The sequence below is a fragment of the Apium graveolens genome, chromosome 6 (genome assembly GCF_009905375.1).
Source record: "Apium graveolens cultivar Ventura chromosome 6, ASM990537v1, whole genome shotgun sequence".
Taxonomy (NCBI): Eukaryota; Viridiplantae; Streptophyta; class Magnoliopsida; order Apiales; family Apiaceae; genus Apium; species Apium graveolens.
The window spans coordinates 154,479,272-154,501,079 of NC_133652.1; the positions used below are offsets into that span (position 1 = coordinate 154,479,272).

The window sequence follows — 21,808 nt, forward strand, 5'->3', positions numbered from 1 at the left end:
TAAAGCCTTACAAACTTTTAACATTCATTATTTAAAACTCTCTTGATTGTAATCAATACCTTTTGATAGGAGTTTTTAATTTTTAGAGTGATAAGAAGAACCCTAGATTTATAGCTCATTGCTTTGGTTTTTTTATATTTTTTACTTCAGATCTTTGTATTTGGAGTTTTAAGAAACCCTTTACGGTTTAATTTTTAATAACAAGAATTATTCCGTGAATCTGCTTGTGTTTGTTTATTTTGTTTTCGAGATTATTTGTCTGCTGCAATTAATTAACGAAAAACGAAAAACATACATTCACAAACGAAGAACATACATTCACCCCCCTCTGCATATACCTTTTGGACCTAATAAGTTATTTTAACATTCGTTCATGCATTTTCTTTAACTCGACCCCGATACTTCTAAATGGGCATATATAGCTTTCAAAAGTCTCCCCACTCTCTTTGTTTAAACCATCTAGTAACTTCATGAGAGATTCGTACACTGGAGGAGCCAGGAACTGACTCAGAAAAAAATTCTTCACTTCTCTCCATAACTCGATAGCTCTTGAGGAAAGTTGTTTGAACAAACTATGGGCGTTACCAACAAGAGTGGTAGCAAGAAGCTCCCTCATTCCTTAGTTAAAGCGATTGAGGAAATCGACCGGATTGGTTATGTCTTTATACTTGAGGTCTCCTCCTTTCTTAGGAAAGCTTGACCATCCTTCCTTTTTTCCTTTGCTTTCCAAGAGGTGTACATAGGTTTATTTGGGATGCACCTTCACCTTGGCTTCCGCCTTATCGAATGCTTCTTGCAATTTTTGGCTTATATACTCGTTTTGTTTTCCATTAGTGGGTACATATTCCTCATCTTCGTTTCCCGTGACTACACTACACTCCTGTTGTTTCCATTCGGTTCAATGACCGAGCATCACCAAGTTTTGGACGATCGTAGGCCTCTAGCTGAGATTCTTTTGGACCAGGGTCTGTACCCCGCTCACCATTTCTCTGCTTTGAGATGCACATTATCCCTTTCACTCATTTAAGGGACAACTTCCTGACTCATAAGCAACATGCCATATTGTTTCAGCTTTTTTTGTGCTTCCAGAGGCCAACATTTAACACCTTCTTCCATCTCATCTGTAGGGAAAAATATATATTTGCCAACTCCCATATCCTGAGTTTTCTACGTCATACATCATCTTTTTTGTAACCTTCCCATATTGTTCCTCCAATCCTGTTCCTCCCTGTCTGCAGTGGGGGAATCCAACTTGCATCGAGATCTTTCCTTCACGCCCCATAACTTCACTTCATCAGAGGAGAGCACTGTTCCCTAAAAAACCCTCTTCAGGCATCCTTCTTCATACTCATTATAGGTCAAACTAGAGATAGTGTCCTATTACAGCAGTTGGTTGTTCCACAAACGAGGCTCTTCAATGTTAGTTTTTTTTGCCAACCTTTCTTCTCAAGAGTTTAATTTCCTCCTGTAATATTCTCCCTTGATCTTTGACCATTTCATTAGTGATCTCGACTTCAAATCCACTTTCACTGCTACTTGAGTCATTTCCCATGGAAAAATTATTTTCGGAGTCCCTTTGCATCCTTCCAATATCTCGATAATTAAAGCCATCCTTCTAGTGCCAACGAGAAGCTTTTCATTACACCCAAAGCTTAAAAAAATACAGAATTATACTTTATATGCGTCTTAAAATGCGTGTCGGACACTATCTCGGAAACGTAAACAATCGGAAGGGACGTATGGGTATTTTTTTTTTCAAATTTAAATAGATCTAAATAAAAATATTAAAATAAGTGCGTATATGTATAATTATTATCAAATCATATAATTTAAAATTTTTGAATAAATGAAATTTGAATATTAAAAACTCCAATTCAATTTATATTTAAAAATTTTGAAAAATCCATGCATCGCACGAGTTCTAAACTAGTATTTTCATAAAATCAAACAATGGAAAGCAGAACAAAGTATGAAATAAATAAAATTCACCTGCGGCCAAAGTCACATTTCATTTACCAATTTTAACAAAATTAGAAGTTAAATAGTAGTAGTAGTAGTAGTAGTGACCAACTATCTTTACACGCTCAAATCAGCCAATCACATCCATCTTCAGCTCATCACACGGATCACAATTCTGCATCATCTGATGAAAAGCTAATCCAACGAATAAAACCACACCCCTCCACTTGTTAAAATCCCAAACCCCAAATCTCGATCTATAAAAGCCAAGCCAAAGCAAAAATCCTCACCATAAAAACCAAACAATTCAAAATCAATGCCAACAAATTAATTTCAAAAGAGACGTCTGGGTGTGGAAAGGAAGGCAGGGGATTGGGCAAAGCCTGAGCCAAGAGGCATCAAAAAGTCCTTCGAGACAACATCCGGGGCATTACCAAGCCTGTTATTCAAAGACTTGCTAGAAGTGGCGGAGTCAAGAGGATTTCAGGTCTCATTTACGAAGAGACACGCGGCGTGCTTAAGATATTTTTAGAAAATGTTATTTGTGACGCAGTTACTTATACAGTTTATGCTAGAAGGAAGACTGTGACTGCTATGGATGTTGTTTATGCGCTTAAGAGGTAGGTCAGGACTCTTTACGGGTTTGGTGGGTAGATTAGATGTCTTTGAAGAGGAATTTAGTAAAAACACCCCGAGTGAATATTGCCGGAATAACTAATTTTACCCTTGGATTTTGGGTATAAGAACTAATCTGTTCTCCCAAGCTTCAGCATTGTGATCGCAGCTTTAAGCTCTTCTATAAAAGTGATGGGGGATAAAAGAGTGTTTGGGACTGAATTAGCAAGAAATCCGAGAAATAAGTGTTAGGACCTTAATCAATTGTAGAGGGGGGGGGGGCGAATACAATTAATACATTCAATTTGACAAAGCTTCAACAGAATCAACAATTTTTATATTAACAGATAAAAACTGATTACAAACATACTCTCTCAAAAGGATGAACAATTATCCTTGAGAGGTGCTAGGTTATGCAAAAGATATAACAATTTTATCAGTGCTTATAGCATGAACCTAAACTATGCTTTATATAGAGCACAACTACACAATGTATAAGGAATCTTATTCTATTAACAACAAGGAAACCTATACAGTGCTTCCGAGATAAAGTCATTCACCGCCTTGAGTTCTTGTTTCCTTTTCCTTATCGAAGATCAACTGATGTGACAAATACTGATTACATCATATATTGACATCATCATCCGTTGAAATCATTATCCGTTGACATCATCATCATCTATTGATATAAGTTCTGTTGTGAACTTCTGATAGTTTCTGCTTGATATCATCAATTGTTCCTAACAATCTCCCCTAACTTGTTCATTATGGAAATATGGACAAGTTCCAATTGATGATGTCAAAACTATCTAAATGAAGGGATCAAGTATGCATATTCAATCTTGCTTCAATGAATATCAGACTTTACTCTTCATTCTGAACTACTTCTTTAACTTGAGCAATGTCAGAGGTTAACTTCAGTTCATCAGCCCAATCAGCTCCATAAATCTTCCTTCTTTGGTGAGCTTGGTTGATTTCTTCTTCACATTTTTTTTCAGTATCATAAGCTTGAACTACTGTAAGATTGGATCTATCAGTATTTTAAATTTAGTATCCTCATATACTGATTTCTTCTTTGCAACAACTTTGGCTTTATGCTTTGAAATCTTTGACTTTTCTCCTATCTTCTCTTTTCCTTTAAGCGTCTTGTCAACATTTACAATAACTTGTGATCTGAGATATCTTTAATCTTCTGTCTGATTGATATCCCTAATAACTACACCTCTGGTTGGTCTGTTAGAAGGATCATCTTCATAAAGTACTTGAGAGATAACAACAATATCAGCATTTGTTGCCTTCATGGAATTCTCGAAGTCTTCCTCCATTTGCCTTAGTTGTTCAAGATCAACTCCAGGATTTTCTCTTACAAATATTCTTCTACTCACCTCAGAGTCAAATAATTGAATCTATGGATCCTTGTAGAACATAGTTGTCTTTCTTCCTTTTACTTTCAAAGTTTAAAGATATTGACTTGCTTCAATACCAGCTTTTATCTCCAGAATATCTTGGTCTTCATTAGCAGCAGTTGTGACTTATAATGATTGTTGCATATCTTGGTCATATTTGTAAATCTAGTGATTATTTTTGATGAACTACTAACTCCAACTAGCTCTTCACCTTTTCTCCTTTCACTATCCTTCTGTCCCTCCTTATTACCTCCATCAGGATTTTCATCATGAGAATTTGTCAATGTCAGCTGTTTGCATTTAGATTTAACAATTTTCTCCCCATTTTGGCATCATCACCAAGCAGTAGAGAAAGAATCAGCTCCATTAAATTATGTACTTCTGTAAGTTGATCAGATATTTGAACTTGTTTAGCTTCCAATCTAGCTTGACTGGCTTCAATTGCAGTTTGCCTAACAACTATTGGTACAATTTATTTCTGAACTTCCTGATGAGTAGTCATCTTTGAAGCAATCAATGATTCTTTGATCTGATTGATTTGAGTAGTAGTTGCTTCTTGAGCTGTATGTAAGGATCTGACAACTAATGTTAATGCTTTTAGATGATACAGCCTATCAGGATTCTTGATCTTCTGTTCTATTGTTTCCAGATGTGCAACAGCTTGTGATCTGGAAATAAGACATGTATCATCTTTCCAATGAGCATTCCAGAGGTTATTAAAATAATCTTGCTTCTTTCTAGCATCTAACTCTTTCATTTTCTGTTGTCTCACATGCATAGGCATATCTTCAGGGAAGAAAAGATCATCTTTCGGATCTATAATAGCATTAGAAATTTTAGCTTCTTCACCATCATTAGATTCTTCAATAGTAATTGGATTTTGCACTAATTTATGAACTTTATTACAAGCTTCAGCATGTAGAGTAGAATAATTATTTTATACAGTATATCATCCAGCAGCTTCAGAAACTTCCACACCTTCAGCGGTTAACTCCACATCTTCAAGTATCATAGATAAATGAATTGGAGCTTCGATATTAACTTCCAGAACTTCAGTTCCTATAGAATACTGTGGTGATTCTGAAATGGATGAAACTTTATGAATGGACTGTTGTGCTACTACATCTTTAACAACAACAGGGATTTTCTCAGGTGATGGTAAAGTAGAGTGTATGGACTATTTTTCAACAAAAACAGGTATTGTCTCATGTGGTGGAATAATATAATGTATGGACTATAAGAAAATATCAGTACTTAGACTTGCAGGGAGATTAATAGCCCTTGGTACATCAGAGTTTACTTGAGGTTCAAAAGACTGTTGTTCAACATCTGTTTCTTTTGTACTCTGAGCACCTGCACATATACAAAAAAAAACTGTCTCTCTATTCTTTTAAAGTACTCCTCATACCACACATCTCATGACTTTTAATAGTCAGAGCTTCCTCACAAGGATTACTAAATCATATCTCTCATATACCTCTCCTTTTTCCAAGAAGGATCATGCCTCTCTTGAATTTTGTTTTTCTCTCAATCTTTTCACACATCTCACATAAAAAGGTCAGAAAGATTGTCCTACATAAATAAGAGGTGGCTAAAGAAAGGTGATCTGTGGTTATACAACTAGAGGTAGTCCTTAAATAAGGTCTAGAAGTAATCATACCAACAAGATTTATATCATCAAAATAAATAAATGCTGAAAAGACTAAATCGGTATTTAGAATAAATGCTGATAAAGTAATAATATTATTTATACCTTGTGAATCCACAATTAAGCTCACAGTTAACTGTGGTTATGACAGTTTTTGTTCATCAATAATGAGAACCTCCATTTGAATTGGAGAGGATTTGATCAGGTTACTGTCATGTACCATGATCTCAAACCTTGTTCTTCTTGCAAAGAATTAACACTTGAATGTGTTTCTTGAAAGCTTTCACAGAGTCTTCAGTAAAAACAAATGAAACCTTTGTGCCTCTATTAGTATCATTAAGATCTACCTCAGCAAATAGTCTCTAACCAACTAAATGTTATTTCTGAGTGGTGTGCATAATTTAGAACTTACGTCACTTGATTTTTTGGCAACATTTGAGAAAAGGATTCAAGTGTTTCAGTTATGAGAAGAATTTTAAGATATAAGATGTGTTGCTTTAAAAATGAGTGTGAACAACTTTCTTGAAGAGAAAAAGAAAGTTTCAAAAGAATGTCTGTAATAGACATTTTAGATAATCAAGTACACTGAAAGATAACAATCCTCATTGGCTAAGAATTAAATCTTTCATAAATTTTTTCTTTAACATCAGTTACTTCCTGTAGTGTGGTCAATCTGTACTGTAGTGATCACATGAACTTAAACAGAGATTAGTTCCTTCACATGCACTATATAAAACATCTGAAATTTAAGCATGTAGTGTTGATTTGGATATGAATAGTTAAAAGCATACACAAGAAAATAAACAAGTATTCATTAACTTAAAGAATCAAATAAGGTAAAAATATTTTCATTAATCATTAAAAAGTAGAGTACAAGATTTCATAGAATTTTAAACATAAAATCCTAATACAATCTAACTACTCGGACTTCTTCCACCTCTTTGCTGCTTGCTCCGCCCTCAGCGCCCTACAATGATAAATCCTACTCATTGTGCCTGCAAGAGAGATGATATTCTCTTGCAGCTCAAGAGCTACTTGACGAGCACGTTCCTCCAGTTCAACACAGAGTTCTTCTTGAAAAAGAACTTCTACGATAAAGAAATGCAGTTCCAACTGATCATCCCGAGAGAGATATCATAGACTGAGTTTGGAACTTCAGTTGGGTGGTAAACTTCACCACCAATATGAACCTTAAGTCCATATGGATCAAAGTATATCTTTTCATCATTAGGATTGAAGATAGGTAGAAAGCATCCACCGCTACGTGTGTAAAACTAGGGTTGAACCGTTTTTGATGAGTGAATAAAATATTGAGAAGATGATGAGTTGAGTATGAAAAAGGCAGTGAGAAGTTTTGAGAGTGGATGGTTGTATTTATAGCAGAGAAGTTAGAAACTGAAGGGATTCTTTGATTAACCATAATACGAATACACGATTACGCTTATCTAGGTAAACAAAAAGTAATCTCTCTCTTCAGATTCCTATTCCCAATATAAGTACTCAAGTATTACTAGATACTTACATCAGCAGCTAACCCATTTAAGCAATTACTAGATATTCCACTAACTCACTGATTAATTAAAATTACTGCCTAATAAATTATTTTAAATAAATTCAAAATAAACAATGAAGTATAACAGTCAATTATGATTTAGCCATTATCAATATTTTAATTATGACTATCAGGATTTATCAGTCAAAACTGGGTTGACCAATATCCAGATTTAACAACTACTGACATAACCTATTAGTCAAAGCAAGTTTAACTAATAACATAGCATGTAAGCATAATCAGTAGTTCAACATGCAGTTTTCACATAAGGTCATTTAGCATAATTGTATGTTATCATGGTATCAATATTTAGTACAATAATCAGTATCAAACAAGTACTGACACATAATAACATACCATGCTTCAAAAATATCAACAGTCTTAATTATCAGAGTTTAAGAATTGTCCTGATATCATTCCTTATTAATTCGCCAATCTCGTGAAAGTAGCTTCACAGAGAGTCTTGGTGAATATATCTGCTACTTGCTGATCTACTAGAATACAGACCAATTCCATTGTACGTGCTTTCACATGTTCCCTTATAAAATGGTACCTGATGTTGATGTGTTTAGTCATTGAATGTTGCACTGCATTTTCTGTCATTGCAATAGCACTTTGATTATCACAATATATAGGAATAGAAGAATAGTATAACCCATAATCCAGCAGTTGATTCTTCATCCATAGAATCTGAGCACAACAGCTTCCTGCAACAATGTATTCTGCTTCTACAGTTGATGTGGAAATTGACTTTTGTTTCTTGATATACCAAGAAACCAATCTGCCACCAAGAAATTGGCAGATTCCAAAAGTGCTTTTCCTGTCTATTTTACATCTTGTAAAATCAGCATCTGAATATCCAATTAGCTTAAAGTCTGAATCTTTAGGATACCATTACCCCAGATTCATGGTGCCTTTGAGATACTTAAAAATTCTTTTTATAGCTAATAGATGAGGTTCTCTAGGATAAGCTTAGAACCTTTCACAGAGATAGGTAGCATACATGATATCAGGTCTACTAGCAATCAGATATAGGAGTGAGCTAATCATACCTCTGTAGTTAGTTATATCTAATGAAGAACCGATATTTAAATTTAACTTGGTTATAGTGGCCATGGGAGTTGATGCAGTTGAGCAACCTTGTATTCTAAATCTTTTGAGTAGATTCCTGGTGTATTTGAATTGATTTATGAAGATCCCTTTATCGTTCTGTTTAACTTGTAACTCCGGAAAGTAACTCAGTTCTCCCATCATACTCATTTGATACCTCGATTGCATTAGCTTTGCAAATCTCTCACAAAGTTTATCTTTAGTAGATCCAAAAATGATATCATCAACATATATGTGTACTAATAACAAGTCCTTAGCATGGTATTTATAAAAGAGAGTTTTGTCAATTGTACCTATTGTGAAACCACTTTCTAGAAGAAATAGAGCAAGTGTTTCATACCAGGCCCTTGGAGCTTGCTTCAGTCCATGAAGTGCTTTATCCAGTAAGTAGATATGATCTGGATACTTTGGATCAGTGAACCCCGGAGGTTGTTCAACATAAACTTCCTCTTCAAGTTCTCCATTTAGAAGTGCACTCTTCACATCCATTTGGAACATTTTAAATTTCTTGTGAGCAGCATAGGCAAGAAAGATTCTAATTGCTTCAAGCCTTGCACCTAGAGCAAATATTTCATCATAATCAATGCCTTCTTGTTGTAAGTAACCCTTTGCAACCAGTTTTGCTTTATTCCTTGTAATAATGCCCTCACTGTCAGTTTTGTTTCTGAACACCCATTTTGTGCCAACTACAGATTTGTTATTTGTTCTTGGCACAAGAGTCTAGACTTTGTTCCTTTCAAATTCATTGAGCTCCTCTTGCATTACTGTGACCCAATCAGCATCTTGCAGAGCTTCTTCAACCTTCTTAGGTTCAGTTTGAGATAGAAAAGAATGGTAGAGACATTCATTCTGAGTGGCTTTTCTTATTCTTACACCACTGTCCAGGTTTCCAATGATTAAGTCAGGTGTGTATGACATAGACCATTTTCTTGTTGATAAAAGTTGACTCCTTGAAGATGAATCTCCCCATGATCCATGAACTCTCTATTATTTCTTTGATTAGTACCACTATTATTTCCTGATGCTCCCCCTGAATCAGTGTTCCCATTGTTATCAGTATTTGACTCTTCAGAGTTTGAGGAAGATGAGTCTGATGATCTTTCTACTAATGTTCCTTAAGTTGAATCACTTATAGTAGTCTCTGAATTTGAGTCATGTTGCTTCCCCTCAACAAATGCTTTAGTGTTAGAAGAATTTCCACTAAACTGTGGAACCTCAGAGCTTTGAGTGATATCAGGATTTAGTGTATCAAAGTCAGGATTTAAAAGTTCAGTATAAGGTACTTCATTTTCAAATCTCAATTTGTCATGGTCATCTGCATCTTCTAGACCTGTTATCTTCTTGTCATCAAAAGATACATGTACGGATTCCATGATTGTTCTTATTCTCAGATTGTAAACTTTGAAGGCTTTTGTGGACAATAGATATCCCACAAAAATTCCTTCCTCAGCTTTCAGATCAAACTTGGCCAGCTGCTCCGGATGAGTTTTGAGAACAAAACACTTACAACCAAAAATATGAAAGTACTTCAAATTTTGCTTCTTTCCCTTCACCATCTCAAATGGTGTTTTTCCATACTTGTTGATCAATGTTGCATTTTGTGTAAAGCAAGCAGTTTGTACAGCCTCAGCCAAGAAGTAGGTAGGCAATCTTACTTCCTCTAGCATGGTTCTTACAGCTTCTATAAGAGTTCTATTCTTTCTTATAACAACTCCATTTTGTTGTGGAGTTCCAGGAGGAGAAAACTCATGTTTTATCCCCTTGAGTTTGCAAAACTCTTCCATAGAGCTATTCTTAAATTCAGTTCCATTATCACTTCTGATGATCTTTACCTTGTATGTTGATCCTTTTTTCAGCTCCCTCACATGATCAAGAAGAATGGATGGAGATTCATCTTTGGTGTGCAAAAAATACACCCATGTGTATCTTGTATATTCATCAACAATTACGAGTGCATACCTGTTCTTAGAAATTGACATAACATTCACTAAACCAAAGAGATCAATATGAAGTAGATGATATGATTCAACAATGGAGGATTCAGTTTTACTCTTGAAAGATATTTTCCTTTGCTTGGCATTCTGTATGAATCACATAACCCATCAGGAGTAAACACTGCATAGGGCAATCCTCTCATGGGATCTTTTCTCACAAGTTCATTAATAGTGTTGAAGTTGAGGTGAGAAAGTCTTTTATGTTAGTTCCAGCTGTCTTCCAGAGATGCTCTACTCAGTACATAAAATTCTGAATCATTAATTCTTGTGGATACCCTGGCTTCATATAAACTACCATGTCTTATACCAGTCAATGTAATCTTTTTTTTATCATAGGTAACCCGCAGCCGCTACCCTTCGGGTGCATACTGGGTATCAGTCAATGTAATCTTTCCATCAGACTTACTGACAATTTCATAATGCTCCTCATAAAAATTAACATGGTAACCTCGGTCACGGATTGGACTCATACTGATCAAATTATGCTTGAGTCCTGCAACTAGAGCTATATTTTCAATGATGACATTTCCAATTTTGATTTTTCCATATCCCAAGATTTTTCCTAAGTTTCCATCTCCATAAGAAACGATTGGGCCAGCCTTCTCCTTAAATTCTGATAGCAGGGATTTATAACCAGTCATATGTCTTGAGCATCCACTGTCCAAGACTAGAGCATTCCTCCTGTCACCCTGTTATATATAATTTGAATCAGTTAGTGTTTTTAAGGACTCATACTTGCTTGGATCCTTTGGCCTTTTTAGTTTGTTAACATATACAACAGAAGACTTTTTATCAGAGTTCATTTTAACATCCTTATTATCAGTATTTATACATGCAGAAACATATTTTGCTTTAATTAAAGAGAGTTTCAGTTTATAATAATCATAATATAAACTGTGATACTCTTTACATGTATAAATAGAGTGTCAAACACTACCATAATGAAAACAAGGACTCCATAGTTTATATCTAACTGTTATATTCTTAAACTCTGATTTGGAAGGAACAATATCTATCTTTTTATTCTTCTTGCAAGAATTAGTAAGATGATTAGTGCTACCACAGTTTGAACAGATCTTTCTAGGTACATTAGGAGGAGTTACATAATTTCCATTCTTATTAACACCTACCTTGCCATTCCTATTTTTTCTAGACATTTTCCTCTTGTCTTTCATGTGTGGATCTTTTAGCTTTTGCTTAAGCTGTTTATGAGTCATTGAACCAATATTTACTAATTTTGCGTGAACTTGTTCACTCTTATCAGTAATTAAGTTTGATCTAGGCGTTGAGGTTGTACCTTCCTCATGGATTGACTTAACAGTATTACCACTTGGATTAAACTCAATGGTCTTTATTTGAACCTTTTTCAGTTTGACCTTGCTATCAGGTTTTGTTGGTTATGTTTTCTCAGTTTCTTTTCCACTTTTCTTATTAGAATTAGATTTAGCAGAATATCCTAATCCTGATCCCCAATAGCCATTCTCTAAAATTTCCTGGGTTGTCTTTCCTGAGTTAGTCCAAAGTTTAATGACTTCTCTTTCTTTAGCAAACTCATTCTCTAGATAAGCTTGCTTTTCTAACAATTTTTCTTTAACATAAACAACATTATCTCTTTCTTTTTGAATTTCTAGCATGGAAAATAACTCAATTTCTAAGTGATCATTCCTTTTCTTTAACACAGATTTTCACTATTGATTCTGTTATTCTCTAAGGTTTGATCCCTATAACTAATATACAGAGTCTTAAGAAATAATCTCAATTCATAGATATCATCAGTATCAAAAGCAAGAGTAGTATGAGGTACCATTAATTGAGCATTGTTAGCCTCATCATCAATATTTATCATGAGAGCATAATTGATCCCATCATCTGAATCTGATGAATCATCTCAATTTCTCTTCTTTAAGATCAAAGCTTGTTTCTTCTCAGCTTTGGGTTTTCTGCAGTCAGCTGCAAAGTGTCCAATTCCATCACAGTTGTAACATCTCTCTTTTGACTTGTCAGATTTTCCAGATTTAGATTCCTTCCAATCAGTATTTCTTCTATTGTTCCTTTATCAGAGTTTGAGGAACTGGAATCTTTTCTGGAAAATCTTCTCACTTTCTTGAAGTTTTTGTAGACCGTCTTCTTGAATCTTTTAACTAGTAGGGCATCCATTTGATCCATGTCTTCATTGTTGTTATGATCACTGTCAATATCTGATTCATTGTCAGTATTTGAGTCATCATCAAAATTTGATGATTCAATATCTGACTTTGCAATCATGGCTTTCCCTTTGGATTAGCTTTTCCTCCTAGCTTTCTCATTTGGCTTCTCTTCAGCTTTGAGTGCAACTGGTCTAGATTAAGATCCTTTCTTCTTGCTTCTTTGTTCCATCTATAGTTCATGATTTTTCAGAACTCCATAGATCTCATCTAGAGGTGTGTTATCAAGTTGATAGTTATCCCTTATTAATGTGACTTTAAAGTCCCACTTTTCAGGGAGAGCAAGTAGGAACTTCAAATTTGAGTCCTCCAAATCATATTATTTATTGACAAAGGATAAGTCATTCAGTAGCTTCTTAAATCTATCATAGATCTCAGTTAAAGACTCATGGTCTCTTGAGTTAAAGTGCTCATATTCTTGAGTAAGTACAGTCCTCTTGTTCTTCTTGATAGCGGTTGTACCTTGACACTTTACTTCTAAAGCATCCCATATCTCTTTTCCTGTGTTACATCCAATGACTCTATTGGACGTAACACTATCAAGACTGCTGTGTAGGATGTTCTGACCTTAGCATCCTTCATGATATATGAGATATTTTCAGATGAATAGTCCTTCCTGTCTTTGTGTATCATCTTCTCTGGTTCTCCTACAAGAGAAACAACTACCTTCATTGGTCTATGAGGACCATCATAGATCCTGTTTAGATATTCAGGATCTGTGGCTTCCAAACACATGGTCATCCTGACTTTCCAGATTGGATATTCATGTATCTTCAGGATAGGCACCTTAATTGCTTCATATCTACTCATGTTGCTGCTAATCTGTGATGTGGCTGAGGGTGGTGGTTTTGGAATATGTGTTTCTTCTTCTTTTTCTGACATTGTTGATTGATTTTCAGATCTTAAATTATTTGTACATTTACAGCAAGCTCTGATACCAATTGTTAGGCCCTTAATCAATTGTAGAGGGGGTGAATACAGTTAATACAATCAATTCGACAAAGCTTCAACAGAATCAACAGTTTTTATATTAGCAGATAAAAACTGATTAAAAACGTACTCTCTCGAAAGGAATAACAATTATCCTTGAGAGCTTCTAGGTTATGCAAAAGATATAACAATGTTCGCAATGCTTATATCATGAACCTAAACTATGCTTTATATAGAGCACAATAACATAATATATAAGGGATCTTATTCTATTAACAACAAGGAAACCTATATAATGATTTTGAGATAAAGTCCTTCACCGCCTTGAGTTCCTATTCTCTTTCCTTATCGAAGATAAACTGATGTGACAAATAATGATTACATCATCCGTTGACATCATCATTGTGACGCCCTCCAAACCCGGGGTCTAGATTTGGGGGTCACTTGCCACTAAAATATAATAAAATAATCACAGCGGAATAATATAATAAATACAACCCCTTTACCTGTACTGGATCGATCACAGGTTATAGTATGGAACAGGCACTAATACAAACCATTGTCTAATTGGTCTTACAGATTATTCAAATTTTATTACAAACCTCTAGACTATCTAAGCGTCCCAAAACAGTCTACCTGGAATACACACCACTATTTACAAGCACTCGACTTCTGACCAAACCTGGATCTCAAGCCTGCTCTGGCTTAGCTGAAAGATTAGATTGATAAACAAGTATGAACGAAAGAAATGCTCAGCAAGCAATATAAAATGTACTTGAAATGATAAACCATATTCTGATAATAACTGGACAAAAGGATAAAAGCAGTAATATTTGATCAATAATAAAGCTTCACAAGCTATCAATAATAAACGATAATTTTTAGATTGGAATCTAACTCCGACGGACGTACTATCACATGCTGATCAGCCCGTGTGATAGTACAAGGTCATGATTCATAGAAACATGTCCCCAAAATACGATTACTCAAATAAAAAGGCAATATACCTGCCTGTGGCAAAAATGGTGTTATAATATTTCATACAACACATAGAAATAGCCCTCCGCTGGACCGTCCGTCCCGGTCACTTACGCATTCATCCAACGCATAAAACATTTTGATCAAAGGAGCCGAATCAAAGGACATTCTTAACCATATAACTCCCCATTTCTCATGGTCCAGAGTTATCTCAACAATCGATGGAGAAATAAATAGAACAATTAGTTATTCGCTAATCTCAATTCAATGTTCTACTATATAGAGTAATTTATAGCGAAATATAGAATGTTTAACTATTCTGAACTTAGAATAGTATGGAAATTGAAAGAATAAAGTTCAGAGTCAATACCAATGGAATGATAAATGAAGATAAAGATACTTGCATAATATGATTCAAAATAACCGTCACTTGAACAATAAGTGAAGTTAGGGGTACTTGCCTGGTATGCTTGATAACTTCTTACTATAACTCAGCTTATAACTGATGGCTACTATCTCCGTCTAACACTTGACTGCACTCCTTGCTACTCAATTCTATAAATAAAAGAACTATCTTAATTGACAGAACCAAACTCAATCGACGTAAGTATACGTCTGGACATCTATCCGATCGTTTATAACTATCATGGCATTTTAAAACTATAAACAGATAGCATGCATATCATGCAACACCTAGTCATGGCATTCATATAACACATAATCACATATTTCATGTAACACATAAGTCAGATCATTAAAAGATACGTTCTAAGGCGTTCAGAATTAAAATCAATTCAATATTAATATTTATCGATCAAATATCGACTCAAACTGATACACAAATCAAATGACATTGCAATACAAAAGAAAGTAAGTCTCAAAAGTATTTTTATTGGAAGCGCAACATTTTTCTGAGTTTGTACGCGTTCGTTTCATATTAAACGGACAAACGATTGATTTATTATGAATTTTTGAACATTTTTCGGAATAAAATGGGTCTCCGAATCATTTAATAATTAAATAATAAGGCTCGAACACTCGAAAATAATTTTATAAAAATTATCGAGCTTGGAAAATAATTTAAAATAATATTTTAAAGCTCGAATTTTTTTTTCTGAATTTTTAAATCAAAAATAAATAATTAAATCTAATTAAATAATCAATTAAAATTAATTAATAACTAATTAAATTAATTAATCAATTAATATTTAATTTAATTGACCAATTAAATAATTAATTATCAACTAAAATTAATTAATTAAGATTTATTTTGTAATTACAAATTAAATAAAAAAATAATAAATTTTTGAATTTTAAAATAATTAAAATCAGTTTCTGAAAATTTTATAAAAAGAAAATATAATTTTTGAAAATAAACAAAACAGAAATCCTGTTTTTATACAATTCCGAAAGTACAGGGACTGGAATGAAAATATTGCAAAACTCAGGGGAATTACTTGCACTTTGTCCTCGTCCCCGTCACCGGTCGCCGACAATCGCCATTAACGGCGATCCCGAGCTTTTCCGGCGAGCCAAAACCGACCCAGAAATACACCAAATCAACAGAGATTGTTCACTACATTGCCAGGAACTCATTTACACAGCCAGAATTTTCAATACATCAACGAAACAGCCGGAATCATTGCCTGAAAATTCCGCCGCCGTTTCGACCCATTTTTCGATCACCACCTTCCCGACATCGTCTGTTAAAACCAGTGGTACCATTCGATTTGTTGCACAACGATCTACTTAACCATGCAATCAATTTAAACAAATAACCCCCTGTTATAGATAAAAAAACTAAGGTTATTATTTGCTGTATTTATTACTAAGATTCGGGAGCTCAAGGCCTTTAATGGCTGCTCTCGTGTATCGTAGCTTAATTCTGCCTTTACGAGATGCCTACGTATCTCTGTGAATTAGAGAATCAAGCCAAAAAACGTAGTTCTGATTTGTGGGGTGAGGCCCCTTATATAGATGTGGGAGTCCTTGAATTGGACTTGGTATAGGAGACTTGGTGGACAAGCCTCTGAATTAGGATAGACTTAGGAGTCCTAGGAAGTAGGAAGCTGATTCCTTATCCTTTTAGGTCCCCTTGAGGCTAATCTATAAGGATTTATATCCTTATCGGGACTCTTCTCAATAGCTGATTTTTCCCTTATTAATTAATTACGAAATTAATTAATAATTAGGGCTTTTGGGCCTTTTTTATTCCATCAGGCCTGTTCTGGTCCATCATGATTAACCTTTCTGGTCTGAGTATCATATATCTTTTTATTGGGCCTAGCAGCCCACAGCTTGTACAATTAATGCAGTATTTAATTATACAATCATAATTTATTTATCCCTATCATTTGCCCCCCAACTTTTGGGAAACATTGATTAGGTTTCGCAGAAGTTAAGTCTATTTGTTCCCTTACAGGGCTTCGCTTTTCCGTAAAGTGTGGAGCGACCTACACATTTACAATGAATTTTTCCTTTTATTCAGGAATTATCTTAATTTCCAGGAATTGTTCCCTTATTTCCGGGATTTTTCCCTTATTTTCTGGATTTTTCCCTAATTTTCTGGGATTTTACCTAATTTTCTGGGATTTTTCCCTAATTTCCTGGGATTTTTCCCTTATTTTCTGGGATTTTCCCTAATTTCTCGGATTTATCCTTTAATTTTCTGGATTTATTCCTTATTTCTGAAAATATTAACATTTTTCAGAAAATATTTAAGGAAATTTCCTTATTTTTCTGGAATTTTTCCCTAATTTCTGGGATTTATCCTTTAATTTTCTGGATTTATTCCTTATTTCTAAAAATATTAACATTTTTCAGAAAATACTTAAGGAATTTCCTTGGATTTTTTCCCTAATTTCTAATTAAATGATCAGAAAAATAGAACTTTTGCTGCTCAATACATCCTAGGCGTTGTTGATCCACGCCTAGGAGACAGTTTCCTAACAACGTCTAGGAAACTTGCGTCCTGGGCGTTGTTGGAGGCTGATGCTTCCTGGGCATTGTTGATCCACGCCTAGGAGACGGTTTCCTAACAACGTCTAGGAAACTTGCGTCCTGGGCATTGTTGGAGACAGATGCTTTCATAGATCCTAGACGTCGTGCACCCACGCCTAGGAGACAGTTTTCTAACAACGGCTAGGGATGATGCATCCTGGGCGTTGTTGAGGACAGATGCTTCCTGGGCGTTGTTGTACCACGCCTAGGAGCCACACTTCTAACAACGGCTAGGGATGATGCATCCTGGGCGTTGTTGAGGACAAATGCTTCATGGGCGTTGTTGTACCACGCCTAGGAGCCACACTTCTAACAACGGCTAGGGATGATGCATCCTGGGCGTTGTTGAGGACAGATGCTTCCTGGGCGTTGTTGTACCACGCTTAGGAGCCACACTTCTAACAACGGCTAGGGATGATGCATCCTGGGCGTTGTTGAGGACAGATGCTTCCTGGGCGTTGTTGTACCATGCCTAGGAGCCACACTTCTAACAACGGCTAGGGATGATGCATCCTGGGCGTTGTTGAGGACAAATGCTTCCTGGGCGTTGTTGTACCACGCCTAGGAGCCACACTTCTAACAACGGCTTGGGATAATGTACCATGGGCGTTGTTGAGGCTGTTCGAGCCTTGATTCATTCAATGAACTTTAATTTTAAACCTTTTCAAAATTCAAATCTTATGGGCTTCCCGCCTTTTTCTTAGGCCCAGGCCCGTTTGTGCATCTTTGAGCTCCTCTATATAAGAGGTGGAGTGTGAGTTCATTTCTCACACTTCACTTTCACAAAAATTTCTAAACTTCAACTCTGCAATTAGTCTCTCAAGAATCGCCACCTCCAAGCGATTTCCGGCTTGCTACTCCGCCGCTTTCTGGGCTTATTTTGAAGATTCCGTTTGAATCTTCATCTTCTTTACTTACTTTCAAGAGCTTCCTGGGTTTTTGTCTTCATCCATGGCGGATTCTGATTCATCTCACTCCCATGTCCCCCAAGCTGTTGCCCGTCCCTCTAGGGCCAGCCGAGGTAAAAAATCTCTTGTACATTCCTCAGTTATTTCTCTTAGGGATCTTTTAACCGAATTTGGGCAAGCCTTTCCTAACATGTTACACTTAGATGCATATAATTATCCTTCTAGATTTGGTCCAGATCAAGTAGGTACCATAGCCCGCCTTTTTGGCATTTCTCACCCTTATAGGGTCGAGGCTCCAGGCCCAAATGATAGAGCCTGCTACCCAAAACCTGGGGCCATTCGGGTCTATAAGGAAACCTTCTATGCTGGTTTTCGCCTACCTCCTCATCCTTTTGTTTTTCGTCTTTTGGCTGAGGCCCGAGTCTGTCCGACCCAACTCACACCCAACTCTTGGCATTTTATTCACTGTTATATGGCCCAATCTCGTAAACACGGTTTTGAGCCAAATGTTTGTGTCTTTCGTTATTTATTTAAATTTGTAAATGCTTCTGAGGACCAAGGATGGGTCAAAATAGTTCATAGATCCTTGGCTCGTTCCTGCTTTATTTCTGGCACCAATCACGACTCGTATCCAACATGGAAGAGTGAGTGGTTTTATGTATTTCTGGATTCTGAGGAAGGTTGGGACCATTTTTTCAGGCCCAACTTCTCAAAAAGTATAGAAGGGTCTTTAAGAGACCTAAAATTGGGGATAGATGAGGATGCGGCCATCAAGGCCATTACTGCCGATAACTTGCACCATTGCGCTCTCATCCTTTCAGAGGGTAATTTGCAAGGTTTAGGTCTAAGTGACCTTGGTCTCGAGGGTATTTCTTTCCCCTTTTTGTTCCATTTTCTCCATTCTCTATTTGTCCTTTTTCTTACGTGCTCGTATTTGCCTGCAGCTAGGGCCGCTTTGGACACAATCTTCAAGAAGCGGGAGGCCCGTGCCGCCAAGGGCTCTGCTGTTGAGACCCACCGTGACAAGCGGGTTAGGATTGGTGACGACCCTTCAGTCACGGTTCAGGAGTCCGTCCCTACCTTTTTATCCCAGAGGCCTCCTAGCCTTGATGAAGATACCTCTCCCTTCACCGTTACTTGGGGCCTTCAGAGGAGGGACACGGTGGTAGGGAGTTCCGAGGCTGCCGCCGTTTGGTCTCAGAGTGTGATCACGCCTCGTGATAGGGCTGAGATCGTAGAGTCTTCTGATGACCTACAGATTGAGCGTCTGGGTGCTCAGGCCGTGGCTTCTGTAAGCCTCTTCCTTTTTTAACTGTTTTTTTTATTACTTACTGTACTTTGATATGTTCGTGCAGATGAATACCTATCTCCAGGCTGCCCTTCACAATTTGAAGGATGTGAGGACCAGCCTAACTATTGCTGAGAGGGATAGGGATAGGTACCTCAAGGCTTCCGAGGCCAACTTCACTCGTTTCCGTGAGGTAGAGAAGGAGCTGGCGGATGAAAAGGAGAAAGTTCGTAAGCTGGAGCTGGATGCTCAAAGGGCCCGAGCTGAGGTGATAGCTGAGTATAAGGCATCTCAGGACTTTCAGGATGTCCTAAATGCTGAATACGATGCTAACTTCCCGGAGACCTTTTCTAACTGTTGGGAGCAGATAGTAGAGGAGATTGGGAAGAAGATTCCGGAGGTGACTCTCACTGCCTATCCAGTCCATGATATTCCTGGGAAAGAGCCTCTTCTTGATGATATCCCTCTTTCTCCTATTCTTGCTTCTTCTGCTGAGGCCGAAGCTGTTTCTCCTCGAGGTGCTGATCCTGTTCCAGTTCCTTCTTCTGCTGCCGATGAAGGAAACATCGATGATGACTTCTTCAAGGATCTTTGAGTATCTTGTTTTTCTTGTTTGGCCCATTGTGGCTTTCTATGTATTGACTTAATCGTATTAAGAACTTATTACCCTTCGGGGCTTATATTTTATATGTTGCTTTTCTTGCCTCTTTCTGTTTTGACTTTACAATCTTAATATGCATTTGAATCTTAAACATCCATGGATTGAAATAATTTCAAACTCTTTAATATGAAGTCTGGTTTTTCAAAACCTTACATAGCATGGGTTCGACCCTAATCAATAATAACTAGACAATGTAAATTCTACTGGAATATAAAATCCTACGCAAACAAAGCTTCCAGGTGCTTTTAAACCTACTTGTCACAATGACAAGTGAGAATCATACTTCGCCTATCTTACACGTAGTAAACCTTCAGGTTTTGTACGTGCCAGGTCCTCGGGACTTCAAAACCATCCATAGTTTCCAGCTTGTAGGTTCCTCTACCTTGAACGCTCTTGACTCTGTACGGCCCTTCCCAATTTGGGGCTAGCTTTCCTTTCTGTCCGACACCAGAAGCCTCTATTTTTCTCAAGACTAGATCACCTTGTTTGAAAAACCTCTCTTTAACCCTTAGGTTGTAGTAGAACGAAGCCTTTTTCTGATACTCTACTATCTTTGCATGTGCCTTATCTCGCACTTCATCAATTAAGTCCAGCGCCAACCTTTGCCCTTCCTCATTTTCCCCAGCATTGAAAGCTTGAATTCTTGGAGAAGAATGTGATATCTCCACGGGAACCACTGCTTCTGCCCCATATGCCAACATGAAGGGAGTTGCTCCAGTCGTGACTCTACAGGTAGTCCTATAGGCCCATAGTATTGGAAGTATCTCATCCACCCAATTATTTCTTGACTTCTCGATCCTCTTTCGTAGTCCATTCAGGATTATCCGATTTGCTACCTCCGCTTGCCCATTGGCTTGCGGGTGAGCCACAGAGGTGAACCGTAACTCAATTTCATTTTCTTCACAATACTTCTTGAATTCCTCATTGTTGAATTGTGTTCCATTGTCAGTGACGAGGATACGGGGAATCCCATATCGGCACATAATGTTTTCCCACAGGAATTGTGCAACCTGCTTAGTTGTGATTTTGGCCAAGGGCTTGGCTTCAATCCACTTAGTAAAATAATCAATGGCTACAATCAGAAACTTCCTTTGTGCTGTGGCCATAGGGAAAGGCCCTAGAATATCCATCTCCCACATAACAAAGGGGATTGGGGAGTTGATAGAGGTCAGCATCTTGAGGGGTTGTCTAACAACTGGTGCATGCTTCTGATAGCGATCACACTTCTTCACATATTCTTTGGCATCAGCCATCATTTCTGGCCAATAGAAGCCTAAATGGGTTATCTTATGAGCCAAGGCCCTGCCCCCCAGGTGTTGCCCACAAATACCTTCATGCACTTCCTCAAGAGCCAAGCGTGCCTCATCGGGCCTGAGACACCTTAAGTAAGGAACCACGAAAGATCTTTTATACAGAATCCCATCTATCAAAGAGTACCTTAGTGCTCGAATAGTTAACTTCCGTGCTTCAGTTGCATCACTTGGCAACCAACCGGTCTGAATGTGAGCCTTGATGGGATCAATCCATGACGTCCCCAGGCCTATGGGAGCCACAA

The 21,808-nt window shown here is 36.9% G+C and overlaps 1 pseudogene; it reads left to right on the forward strand.

Moving 5' to 3' along the window:
• Positions 1–1,691: 1,691 nt before the first annotated feature.
• On the forward strand, positions 1,692–2,613 carry LOC141665542 (histone H4-like; annotated as a pseudogene).
• The last annotated feature ends 19,195 nt before the right edge of the window (positions 2,614–21,808 follow it).